At 35.4% G+C, this 13344-nt stretch overlaps 1 pseudogene; it reads left to right on the forward strand.

The window, feature by feature from the left end:
- Positions 1 to 11797: 11797 nt before the first annotated feature.
- LOC105475533 (ADP-ribosylation factor 1 pseudogene) lies at positions 11798 to 12393 on the forward strand (annotated as a pseudogene).
- The last annotated feature ends 951 nt before the right edge of the window (positions 12394 to 13344 follow it).

Below are 13344 nucleotides of genomic sequence, written 5' to 3' on the forward strand. Positions count from 1 at the left end.
GGAAAAATAAATTTGCAAATAATATATTAGAATTTCTAAAACTCAGATATAATTTATTGAAAGATGTGCAAATTCTCTTTACTAAAAAAAATAAAATACCAAGAAGTATGTATATTTATTCATTTTGCCTAAAAGTAGGCATGGGCTTTCTAGGGCATTACAGTCATTTCTTGATATCCATGGAGTATTGGCTCCAGGACTACTTGTGGAAATCAAAATTCATAGATGCCCATAAAATAGTATAGTATTTGCTTATAGCCCATGCACATCCTCCTGTATAATTTAAGTCATCAGTAGATTACTTATAATACCTAATACAATGTAAATGCTATATAAATAGTTATTATACTATTAGGTAATAATGACAAGAAAAAATTCTGTGCATGTTCAATACAGATGCTTTTTAAAAAAATGTTTTTGATCTGCAATCCGTAGATTTGGAACTCCTGGATACAGAGGGAAGACTCTTTCCGCTCATAGCACTAACCACGTCAACCCATTTGTCCCAATTATTTTCCTTTTGGGAAGATGTGAAAAGAGTAAATCAAACCAGTATTAGAATCTATATTATTGGCTATAAACTTAAAGTTTATAAAAACTAAAACTTTTTTTAAAAAAGTTTTAAAACTTTTAAAAAAAGTTTATAAAAACTAAAAGTTTAAAAAAATTATAACTATAAAGTTATAAAATTCTGTAGCTTCTACAGGACAGGGACAGCTGTCCAGCTTTTCCTCTTTAGGGTGGGAGTGAAAGCCTTTGCCCCTTAATGTTAATATTCCTCAAAAAGAGAAAGGGAAGGATCTTGAGCATTTATCTTTTGAAATGTAAATAAATGTCTTTAGAGGGAAGATAAAACAAGCATCTTTGTGTTTATAACCAGGGGTTTTATCTCCATGGCCCAGAACTCAATCCCTTGAAATGAATATACATACCTCTGTGAAGGTAAGTCTCTTAAATTCTCATTATTGATTCGATTATTATTTAACTGACAGGGCTTGTTTTTTAGCTCAGGTTTTGTTTTCTTTGCTTCAGAAAGCCCTAACCATACAAATCCCTAAAATTCAAAAACATTTTAAAATTTCTCTATAGCTCCATAAATACTATCTAGATTTTTTAAATATCTAAATAAATATTCACAGATATTTAATTAGACTTTTTAAAGATCATAGTTATTAGAAAAATTACCTACATATTTAACACAGTTGCAATCCAAATGCCAGAAGAAAATTCACAGAGGGAATTAGAAAGTTTATTTTAAAGGTATACAGAACCACAAAGATCCAGGATATTCAAGAAAATTTTGAAAATGACAAATGTGTAGGACATGTAGTACAGATTTTAAGACTTACTATAAAGTTGAAGAATTAAGCGGTATAGTTTTAGTCCAAAGGATAGACAAAGAGTTCAATGGAACAGAAAATTATATGGATAAAGGCATATATGTGTGACAAATTTATTTAAGACTAATTCATTTCACTTCAATTTCAAAAGCAAATAAATTGTCTTTCCAATAATATTGCCGGACCAACTGGATAACCATATAGAGGAAGGAAGGAATTAACCCTGCTCATAGCATACTTAAAATATAATTTAAAATGGATTGTTAAGAAAGGAAAAATAATTTTCTTTCTACCCTTCGTAGTAGTTTTTGGTCAGACAGACTCCTTTAACAAAAGACAAATTAACAAGAGAAAAACAAGCAGAAGTTTAATAACATGTAAAGCTCATGTATATGTTGGAGATACCCAGACAAATGAATACGGTTGTCCTCCTTTATCTGTGTTTTCACTTTCTGAAGTTTCGATTAGCCATAGTCTACCATGGTCTGAAAATATTAAATGGAAATTTCCAGAAATGAACAATTCATAAGTTTCAAGTTGCACACCTTTCTAAGTAGTGTGGTGAAATTGCCAGATATCCTCCTCCGGCATGCCTGGGAAGTGAGTCATCCTTTTGTCTCCCATATCCAAATGACCTTCACTACCCACACATTAGTCTCTTAGTAGCACCATCTTGGTTATCAGATCAGCTGTCATGATTCACAGTGCTTATGCTCAAGTGACCCTTATTTCACTCAATAATAATTCCAAAGTGCAAGAGTAGTGATGCTGGCAATTCAGATATGCCACAGGAAAGCCAAAAAGTGCCTTGTGTAAGTGAAAAGGTGAAAGTTACTGACTTAAGGAAAGAAAAAAAAATGTATGCTGAAGTTGCTATGATCTACAGTAATAATGAAACTTCTGTCTGTAAACTTGTGAACAGTATCTTGTTATAATTGTTCTGTTTCATTAGTCATTGCTGCTAATATTTTATGTGCCTCATTCATAAGTTAAACTTTATCATGGATATGTATGTATAGGAAAAAACAGTGTATATGGTCTTTGGTATTATCCATGGTTTCAGACATCCACTGAGGGTCTTGGAATGTATCTCCCATGGATAGGGGGACTACTATAAATCTTAAAGAAGTGACTTTGAATTAAGACTTAAATACCAATCTCACTGAAATAAAGCAAGAAGCATGCGGGGAAGGCTGGTTATGGAAAGGTATTCAGTAAAAGCTTGGTAAACAAGGGTAAGGTTTCTTATACAGATTTAAGTGAGTACTCTCTTTATTGATAAGTCTCCAGTGATTTAGTCATTTTTGTCTTCCTCATACAGAGAGGAGACACTCTTACAAAGAAATCTTCATTTCCTTTACAGATGTAAATTTCCCTTACAAAAGGATAACATCTACTGTGTTTTCAGAGTTTGTAGTGTGACTATGGTTTCTGAAAATTCTCAGCTCAAAAAAATTTTTATGCCAAAAAGGCATATTTTATGGTGGCATATTCTGATCCCCTATAGGATCATGGACCTAAATTTAAAAGATAAAACAAAGTTTTTGGACTATATCATGGGAGAATACCTGTATAACATTGGGGTAAGCAAATATTTCTTAAAGCACAAGAAAACAGGAAATTAATTTATCAATATCATTAAATAGCCAATATTATTAGTCATTAAGGAAACGCAAATTAAAACCACAACATAACATTTCACACTCAATAGAATGGCTAAAATATAAAAAGGCTAAAATATAAAAATGTTGGTGGGATGTGGAGTACTGGACTCATATATTGCTGATGAGAAGCAAGCTGTTATAACCGTTTAAGAAAACTGGCAATGTCTTATAAAACTAAAACTCTATCTATCCTATGATCTAACAGTTCTAGCCACAGATATTTACTCATGAAAACAACAGCATAAGTCCATGAAAATTCATGCACAGGAATATTTGAAGTAATTGTATTTATAATAGATGAACCCCGGAAGTAATGCAAATGTCTATCAGTGAGTGAATATATTGTGAATAATTTATACAATAAAATATTACATAATGATATATAATGAATAAACTATTGTTATACAGATATCATATCGAACAAAAGATGCCAGACAAAAAAGAGTACATGCAGTGTGATTCCATTTGCATGCAGTTCAAAAAAACAAATAAAATGAATAGATGGTGATGTATGTCAGAAAAATGCTTATCAGGGTGAGGATATTATCTAGGAAGGGATATGAGAAAAAATTATGGAATTTTCTATGTCATGATCTAGTTGGTAGTTTCACAAGTGTATACATGTATTCATAAAATCAATTAACCCTTCATTTAAGATTATTTTATGCACCTGTAAATGAAAATAAAATTCTAACCCCCTCAACCAACTGAATGGACCCCTCTTCTCAGCCAAGGGCATTCTAAAGTAAACTTGAAACACTATTCAGGCCCTGATGGGAAAGGAGATGTCAGGTATGCCTCATTTTACCTTCTTCCTTTGGAATTCAGGCATGGCTGATCAGCATTAACATTAAAACACAGACCTTAAGACTAACAAATCAGATTCTTTGTAGCAAGAAGATATCAGCATGACAGATAGCAAGCCCAGAAAGAAATTAAAATATTTTATCCCAAAATATATTTATTTGACATATTTTGAAATGGCCCCACAAAGTTGTCTCTTGTGGGGAAAATCTATGTTCTACAGAGAATCCTCTTCCCTTTCCAGGTCTTTATCCTGAGACAGGAGAGAATTAACTGTTTGGCATCTTTTTATGTCTGATAAGAAACATTTACAATCTTCTCTCTGAAGCCTGCTACCTGGAGGCTTCACCTGCATAATAAGGACCTTGGTCTCCACAACCCCTTGTCTTAACCCAGACACACTCCCTTCCACTGATTACAGGTCATTAGATAAACTCTTTCAACGAACTGCCAATCAAAAAGTCTTTGAACCTACCTGTGACCTGGAAGTCCTTGCTTAGAGTTTCCCTGCCTTTCTGGACCAAACCATTGTTCATCTTACATGTATTGATTAATGTCTTATGTCTCCCTAAAATGTACAAAACCAAACTGTAGCCCAACCACCTTGGGCACATGTTCTCAGGATGTGGGGCTGTGTCATGGGCCATTAGTCACTCACAATTGGCTCAGAATAAATCTCTTCAAATGTTTTAGAGAGCTTGACTCTTTTTGTTGACAACCTTACTGAATATAAGAAACAAGTCTAATGTAAAAAAATGAGGGGTATTTTTATCAGCTGAGAAGTGTGTTAGCTTTTTTCCCAAGCATGTTTTGTGTGAGACATGAAAGGATTCTCAGAAGAAGTAAATTTGATTCTCATTATTTACAGTATTCATGTTCTATAAAGCCGCTGTGAATACTACATTAGCAAATATTGAACAACTGTTCCTGGGGAAACACAAGTTTAGGTTCCTGCTAGCATCTGGTCACAACATTTTTGTCAATTGATTAATACCCAACTTTCATCCGAAAGACCACTAGAATGACTAGATAATAGAAAGGAGAGCATTATTGGAAGTATCAGTTTGCAAACCAGGAAGAGACCATCACTGGTGTGTGCAGAAAGTGCTCTCTGTACAATGAGGGGGAGAAAGGCTAGGTTTTATGCCTCACAGGGCCTGTTTCACACAGCAGAGTCATATATAGTAAGCAGATTTTAGGGTAAAGCTATATGTATTTATGAAGTGAGTCAAGTGTATGTGCAATGGGTAAACATATGTGTAACATACATCCCATGTTCATTTGGGGGCAGGATTTTAGCATTAAAATGAGAGGGAAGTTGGCTCTTTACATCAAAAGATGAACTATAGGATACAAAGACAGTTTGTGCACAGCTGCTACAAGCTGGCTAAAACTGACTTGAGATCTGCAATTGCTTATGATAAAAGAATGTTTGTAAGGTTGGTCCTCTGTCCAACCAGAGTTATAGTGGTCTGGGTTGCAAAGCAGAGTTAGAAGGGGTCCAACAGCTCCTACTGTAGGGAATTTAGAGCCATAGGAATTTAGAAATTTGCCATTCCAGCTGGGCCCTGAATCCTGACCCATAAGTAACTTTGTTTTCATAACCTTAACTTTAGGTTTTATCTTAGTTGATAAGGGCGTACCTATTGTGGTCTCTCAGATCACATAATCTTGTTTTGTGTGTTCTTATATGTTGTTGATAAATTAACATTAAACTCACAGCTCATAACAGTATGACTCATACCTGAACAAAGCTTATCTGATGGTACATTTTCTCCATGAGGCACACCACAGCCTTCTTGTGCTTAGGAATAGTAGACAGCACTTCAACACTATGCCATTTAGGAGCCATTCTGAACAGCAGAATCACCAATAAACATCATAAAAAAACTGTGGCACTAAATGAAAAGGACAGTGTGAGAGCCCCAACAAGAAAGCAAAGCCTCACCTTGTTTGATTTCAGCTCTTAACATCAATGTCAGACGACTCAAATTTTTCACCATTCCATGCATGTCTGTGAATAACCATGAAAATGCCACAAGTATTGATTTTAGTGTTAAAAGTAAATTTTATTGAATAGACAAATTTGCAAATACAAAATCCATGAATAGTTAGGGTTGAGTATAACTAGCAGGCTATTGGACACAAATATTCATCAATTCTCAAGTTCAAGAATAATGTCCCTTACAGTTTTCAAGAGCTTTAAATCAACAATAAATGCCTCAATAGAGAGATGACATATATGAGTTCTACACATAATCATTGGACAAACCAATATGATCCCATCCAACCAAAAATGGGCTAAACATTTTGTTAAGGATTAAGGATATGTGACTATATTTATGAAGAATATTTATCTGTAGTTTGCCTGTAATGTTTTTGTGTGGTTTTGGTACAAGGACAATGCTGGCCTCGTAAAATGAGTTGATGAGAGCTCCCTCCTCTATTTTCTGAAAGAGATTTCTAGGATTAGAGCTATTGTTCCATTAAATATTTGTTATATTTGTCATTGAAGCCCTCTGAGTTTTCTTTGTGGGAAAGGTCTTATCACAAATTCAATTTATTTAAAATGTACAAGGACAATCAGATTGTCTATTTCTTCTCAAGTCAGACTTGATGTTTTGTGTATTTCAATGCACTTATCCATTTAAGTTGATGAACATATTGGCATAAAGTTGTTTGTATTATTCCCTTGTTATTCTTCAAATATCTGTAATATATTTAGGTAATGTCTCCTCTTTCATTCCTAATATTGGTAATTTTTTCTGTTTTTTTCAGATCGGTATGAATAGAATTCTATCAATTGTATTGTTCCTTTCAAAAAGGCCCTTTGCTTTTACTTTCTCTATTATTTGTCTGTATTGTATTTCATGGATTTCTGCTGTGAGCTTTATTACTGCTTTATTTTATTATATTTTTTGAGGCAGAGTCTCCCTCTGTCACCCAGGCTGGAGTGCAGTGGTGCAATCTCAGCTCACTACAACCTCTGTCTGCCTGGTTCAAGCAACTTACCTGCCTCAGCCTGCTGAGTAGCTAGGATTACAGGCGCCCACAACCACACCTGGCTAATTTTCATATTTTTAGTAGAGATGAGGTTTCACCATGTTAGCCATACTGGTCTCTAACTCCTGACCTCAAGTGACCTGCCTGCCTCAGCCTCCCAAAGTGCTGGGATTACAGGTGTAAGCCACTGCGTCTGGCCTACTATTGCCTTTTGTATACATATTATGACTAATTTACTTGTCTTTTTCTGGTTTCATAAGGTAAGAAATATAAGTTTCTTGACATTAAACCTATCATTATTTCTAATATAAGCACATAAAACTAAAAATATCCCTCTAAATGCTACTTTAACCATACCTCCCAATTTTTAATATATTTAAATTTTTCATTTAGTTGAAAATATTACCCTACGATTTCATTTTTGACTCATGAATCATTTCAAAGAGTGTTGATGTCCACATATTTAGGAATTATCCATATATCTTTATGTTGTTCATTTTCAATTTAATTCTATTATGATCAGAAGACATGCTCTGCGTGATTTCTTTCTTTAGAAATCCACTGAAACTTCAAGTTTTATGGCCCAGCATATGGTGAATTTTCTATGTGTATATGAAGAGGAGTATATATTCTGCCATTGTTTGGGAGAATGCTAGTAAGTTCGACAGTATTGTTTGTCTTGTATATCCTCTTTGATTGTCTATTTACTTGTTCAATCAATTAATGAGAGAAGAGTATTAAAACTTCCAACAAAATTGTAGATTTCTGTATTCTGCCTTTCAATATTGTCATTTCTTCACTTCTTATGTTTTGAAACTTTGATATTGGCTGCATATACATTTAATATTCTTATGTCTTCTTGGTGAATTTGCTCACTTACCATTATTACATGGTATATGCTATATGAAATTTGCTTTAATTATAAACACCCAAGTAATTTAAAAGCCAAAGGTTGGCATAAGATATGACATGCAAAGAACAAACATCAGAAATCTAGAGTAGTGACGGCAATATCAGGGAAAATAGACCTCATAACAGAGAATATTATCAGAAATATTAAAATGTTGAAATTTATTTTAGCTCTTTAAAGACGTCATTCCGTTATCTTCTTGCCTCCATTTTTTTTTATTTGAGAAGCTAACCATTTCCTATCACTGTAATGTGTGTGTAATGCATCTCTTTTGCTTTGACTGCCTTTAAACTTTCTAACTCTTGATGTGTCCAGCTATAGCATTCTCTGCATTCATTCTGTTTAATGCTTAGTAAGCTTTTTGCATCTGTGAGTTGATGTTTTTAATCTAATTTGGAAAACATTCTGTTAGTTATTCTTTGAAACTTATTTGGTTCTATTTTCTGTCTTTTTTCTTTCTGGGACTTAAATTATATGTGTTTATTATGTAATATGGTACCACGGGTCATGGAGGATCTTTAATTTTCTGTCTTTTTTTTCTTTTTTGTTTCACTTTGAAAAATTCTATTGATCTATCTTTATGGAAATGGATTTTTTTCTTTGAATTTTTTTAAAAGGTTCATTTTATTCAATTATGTTTTTATTTCAGATACTATATTTTTAATTTCCACTTGACTCTTTTTGAATTTTATGTATTTCCAAAGATATCCCATATCCTCATCTATTATATCCACCTTTTCTGCAAATTTGTTAAAACAAATGTAACATTCCTACTTTAAAATCTTCTGTTAGTTTCAATATCTGGGTCCTCTGTAAGTCTGTTTCTATTTACTATTATTTTTTCTTCTATGTGTCCAAAGACTAGTAATTTTTAAATTCTAAAGTATACATTATAGACCATGCTGTACATATTCTAGATTTTATCTTCCTCTGGAAAGTTCTGGGGTCTATTCTCGTGTGCAGTTATATTACGACTGATCATCTTAATCCTGTTGAAATTTGATTTTAGACTTCGTTAGGGAGGGTCTGTTTCCATTTTTCCCTTAGTGCTAAGGTATAAACCTTAGTTTTAGAATGTGATCCTTATTCCTAAGGCTGACTGTTTGGGGTTTCAGTGGAAAAATCAAGGTGTTTTCTGATTCCTTCTTACGTGATAGAACAGCCGTTCCAAACTCTGTCTCTCCAGCACTGGGAAATTTGCAAAATCTCTGACCAGCTCTTTCAGGCTGCCATTTCTTTATTTCTATTGGAAGTATCACTCCAGAAGTGTTGTTATGACCATAAGAAGTTCAGGTTTCATTCAAGGATTTGAAACTGTATGAAAATTTGGATGTCCCCTGTTCTTCTCTGAGCTATCCCATTCAATTTCCAGCTTTTCTGTCATCCCCAAATCCTGACCTTTAACTCATCAGCTCAATAAAACTGCAGCTTTCTGCTTAAGCTCCATTGCCCATGTGCAAGACAGACTAGGAGTTATAGTCAGCAGAATAATAAAGCAAATGTGGTTTTCACTTAGTATGCCTCCCTTCTTTCAATGGTCATTCACCAATGCATTCAAAAATTGCTTTTTACATTTAGTCTGAAGTTTATACTTGTAATCAGGAAGACTAGTCTACTACAGCCACATTACCATTACTAGAGGTCAAAACTTCTAGTACTTTATTTCTATTATGTTTTACAAAAGTATTGGTCTATGATTGGGTAGAAATTTTAAAAATCCTGGTTATTACAACAAATAGTTTGAGAAATGCTGATTTTCTATTCCCCATAGGCAATTAATTCCAGATCCAACTAGTTCCTACTGTCAGATATCATTGCATCTGCATATCAGAGACTGTGAGGACAAAGAACATGGACTTCTCTCCAGTTTACAAAAATAGGTTACATGACTGTTTTTGTGTCTGCTTGTTAATAAATGTTTTTAAGTTTGTTGGGATTTTGTCTGAGACTTACTTTCATTGTGATGCATTTTCTAGTAGCAAGGTTGTAGAAGAGAAGAAATATATCATCTGTTTATCTAGATCAGGGTCTCATACAGAACACATGTTAATAAATATTTGAAAATGAATCAATATTTCTCTAAAAGGTACACTTCACTTCTCTGCCTTAACTAAAACCTAGTTCTCTCTAACTTCATTCACTGTTCTACCAAGTAGAGACTTTTTTTTCTCCTCTCACACCTCATTTAACTCACGGTAGGAAGGAGTCATCCTTGAGCTTTATCACCACTGTGAACGCAGGCAGTTCCTTTGAAGCTACAATGTTTACCTTCTCATTGTCTTCCAAGACTTACCACCTGTACCTCTTTCCTCATTTCTGCTGCTTGATCTGCACACAATGCTAAGTCTGTGAAGACCAAGAAATTAGTCACAGGCATTCTCTAAACTTTAATAAAAGAAATTCAACAGGATAATGTATCAGCTTCATTGTTTTTGCTTTTCTCCCCCAATTCAAGAAGCTTGAACCCACTCAACATGACTAAATTTTTGTTGCATCCCTCCAAAGAGGAAAAATTCTACTAGTAAGTCTGTCCTGAATGTCAAGAAGATGTCAAAAGTCCAGATTTTATTTCTTCCTTTTCATCGTCCCTAAATTACTAACATGAAGGTATTGTTTTACTGCTCATTTTCTTCTATCTTATCATCAAGTGTATGGTGAAAGTTGTGGAGGTAGAGACCCACAAGCAAACTCGACTTCGTGAGACTCAGTTGTTTCTAGACATTTGGACACATATATCTGAAAGAAGTGCCATTCCATATGCTTAATTTTTTTATTTTTTATTTTTTGAGACAAGATCTCTCTGTGTCACCCAGGCTGGAAAGCAGTGGCACCATCACAGCTCAGTGCAGCCTTGACCTTCTGTACTCAAGCAGTCCTCCCACCTCAGCCTCCCAAGTAGCCAGAACTACAGGCATGTCCCACCATGCAAACACACGCCTAATTTTTAAAAATTGATGATGTTGAAAAAATCTAAGTATCAAAGAAAAAGTTCTTCATCTGCCCACCTCTATATTTCCATCCATTTCCTTTTTCTATCTTTCTCCCCCGTTACAATTGATTAACTTTTCTAAGACTTCATGGGCAACCTCCATTCATACTCAAATTTACATACACCCTTGCCTTTCATTCTTCAGTTACAGGCCCTTTTCTCTAAGATATATCTTCATTCTCTCCCTCATTACTCATTCTACTTAGATTTTTCAGGGAAAAACACCATATTAGCTGAAATATGAAGAATTAGTTGGTCTTTTGTGAATGAGGAAGGCAATGAAAGGGTGTTAGAAGAAAAAGAACAGCGTATATATAGAAAGAACATAAAAGATATTATTTATATTTGGGGAAATAAATTATAATCTATTGTGCTAAGAATATGGAATGGGTAGGTTATCCAATGTGTTGGCACACAAATTCATTGTACTTTTGTTCATAATACATTTTTATAATTCTTTTTCATTCTGTAAAATCAGTAGTAATATTCCCTCTTGCATTTCTAATTTTAGTCTTCTCATTTTTTTCATAGTCTAGCTAAAGGTTTCTTAATTTTTGTTTATATTTTTAAAGAACCAGTTCTTGTTTTATTAATTTTGTTTCTTATTTTCTATTTCATCTATTTCTACTCTAATCTTTATTATTTTCTTCTTTCTGCTAGCTTTGGATTTAATTTGAACATTTTTTCCTAGTTTCTTAAGGTGTAAAGCTAGATTGTTGATTTGAGATTTTTTTAGTGTAAACATTTATAACTATATATTTCTCTCAGCACTGCTTTCACTGCGTTCTATAAATTATGCTGTGCTATGTTTTCACTTTCACTTGTCACAAAATATTTTCTGATTTCCCTGGCTATTAATTTTTTGATGCATTGGTTATTTTAGAGTGTGTTTTATAATTTCCATATATTCATGAATTTTCCAGTTTTCCCTCTGCTATTGATCTCTTGTTTCATTCCATTGTGATAGAAAAAGGTACTTTGCATGATTTTCATGTTTAAAATGTATTAGGGAGCAAAACCAACACATAGCTCAGAGCAGCAGTCACTGAGGTGTCCCTGGCCAGCATCCTTCTAGCTGTCCACAAGCATGGGGAGTATCTTTGTCAACCTCTTTGAAAGCCTTTTTGGCAAAAAACAAATGCACATCCTCATCACGGGCCTTGGTGCTGCAGGGAAAACAACGATCCTGTACAAGCTGAAGCTGAGTGACATCATGACCACCATCCCTTCCACAAGCTTCAATGTGGAAACCATGGAGTACAGGAACATCAGCTTAACCATGTGGAACATGGGCCTCTGTGAAGAAAACATCTGGCCTCTGTGGCACTACTACTTTCAGAATACACAAGAACTGATCTTCGTAGTGGACAGCAATGATAGCACGGAAAGAAGGACTGGGAGGAGCTCTTTAGGATGCTGGCTGAGGATGACTTCTGGGTGCAGTCCTCCTGGTGTTCGCCAACAAGCAGGGCCTCCCCAGTGCCAGGAATGCAGTCAAGATCACAGATGAGCTGGGGTTGCACTACCTGTGCCACAGGAACTGGTGCATTTAGGCCACCCATACCATTAGTGGAGACAGGCTCTGTGAAGGACTGGACTGGCTGTCCAATCAACTCTGGAACCAGAAGTGAATGCGACACCCTGTCCCTCTCATTGCTGCTGTTCCCCTTCACTTTATCCTTGTGTGGCAAATGTGAAGCTCTGTGGTGTGAGTGCCAGAACCTGCTTCCGTGGTTTGGTCACCATGTGCATCATTCTGTGCTGTAAATATGGCATACATAGCCTTGGCCAGACTTTTTATTTAATATAAATAGTTTTTGTTTCCAGTGAGGCAGTTTCTGCTACTCCTGTGCAATATTACTCAGGTTTTTCGTTTGTTTGTTTGGTTGGTTTTTTGTTGTTGTTTTTTTTTTTTCTGCTGTAAAAAGAAAAATCAACTCATTCTTCAGTGCTGAGAGGGGACATAGGCTCATGGGTACCTGGCCTCTGAGAGTCATTGATTTGGGAAAGCTGGGATGCCTCTAACTTCAGAGCTGCATTGATACCCATTTTGGTGGTGGGTTTTTAACCCAAACTCAGTGCATTTTTAAAAAATAGTTAAAAATTTATGTCAACACTTCAACACAGAGAAGAGAGACCTTGCTTAGCATGGGTTTGCAGTTATGGCCTGGATGCTAGTTACCAGCTTGGCTATTCCCTTCAGGAACACAAGGTGGTAGCACAGCAAGAATGCCATCAGTTCTGCATGGTCACAATGGAGATGTCTGTGACTCACTTGTCCTTAGATTACCCTGCATCTCATAGCCTTGTGCTTGTCCCTGCGCTCCTATGGTTCATAAGGGCTAGTCTTGGAAGCCATGGTTGTCTCATTCTCCCCCAGGCCACCTCCCTACCTACCTGCCTGCCTGCAGCCTGCTCAAGGACATAGGGCCCTACTGTCCCTTGGTCAGCATGTGGCCAGAGCAGGCCCATGGTCTCCAACTCTTGTGCTCATTGAGACACATTGGTGGGATATCTGGGAGAGCAAGGCAAGTGGACTGTGCACCTCCATCCACAGCCCTCAGTAGCACCCTATCTCCATATGCGTCTTACTTGTCTCTCACTCAGACTGCAAGCATCCAAGATTCTATAAAA

Source organism: Macaca nemestrina, chromosome 4 (genome assembly GCF_043159975.1).
Source record: "Macaca nemestrina isolate mMacNem1 chromosome 4, mMacNem.hap1, whole genome shotgun sequence".
NCBI lineage: Eukaryota > Metazoa > Chordata > Mammalia > Primates > Cercopithecidae > Macaca > Macaca nemestrina.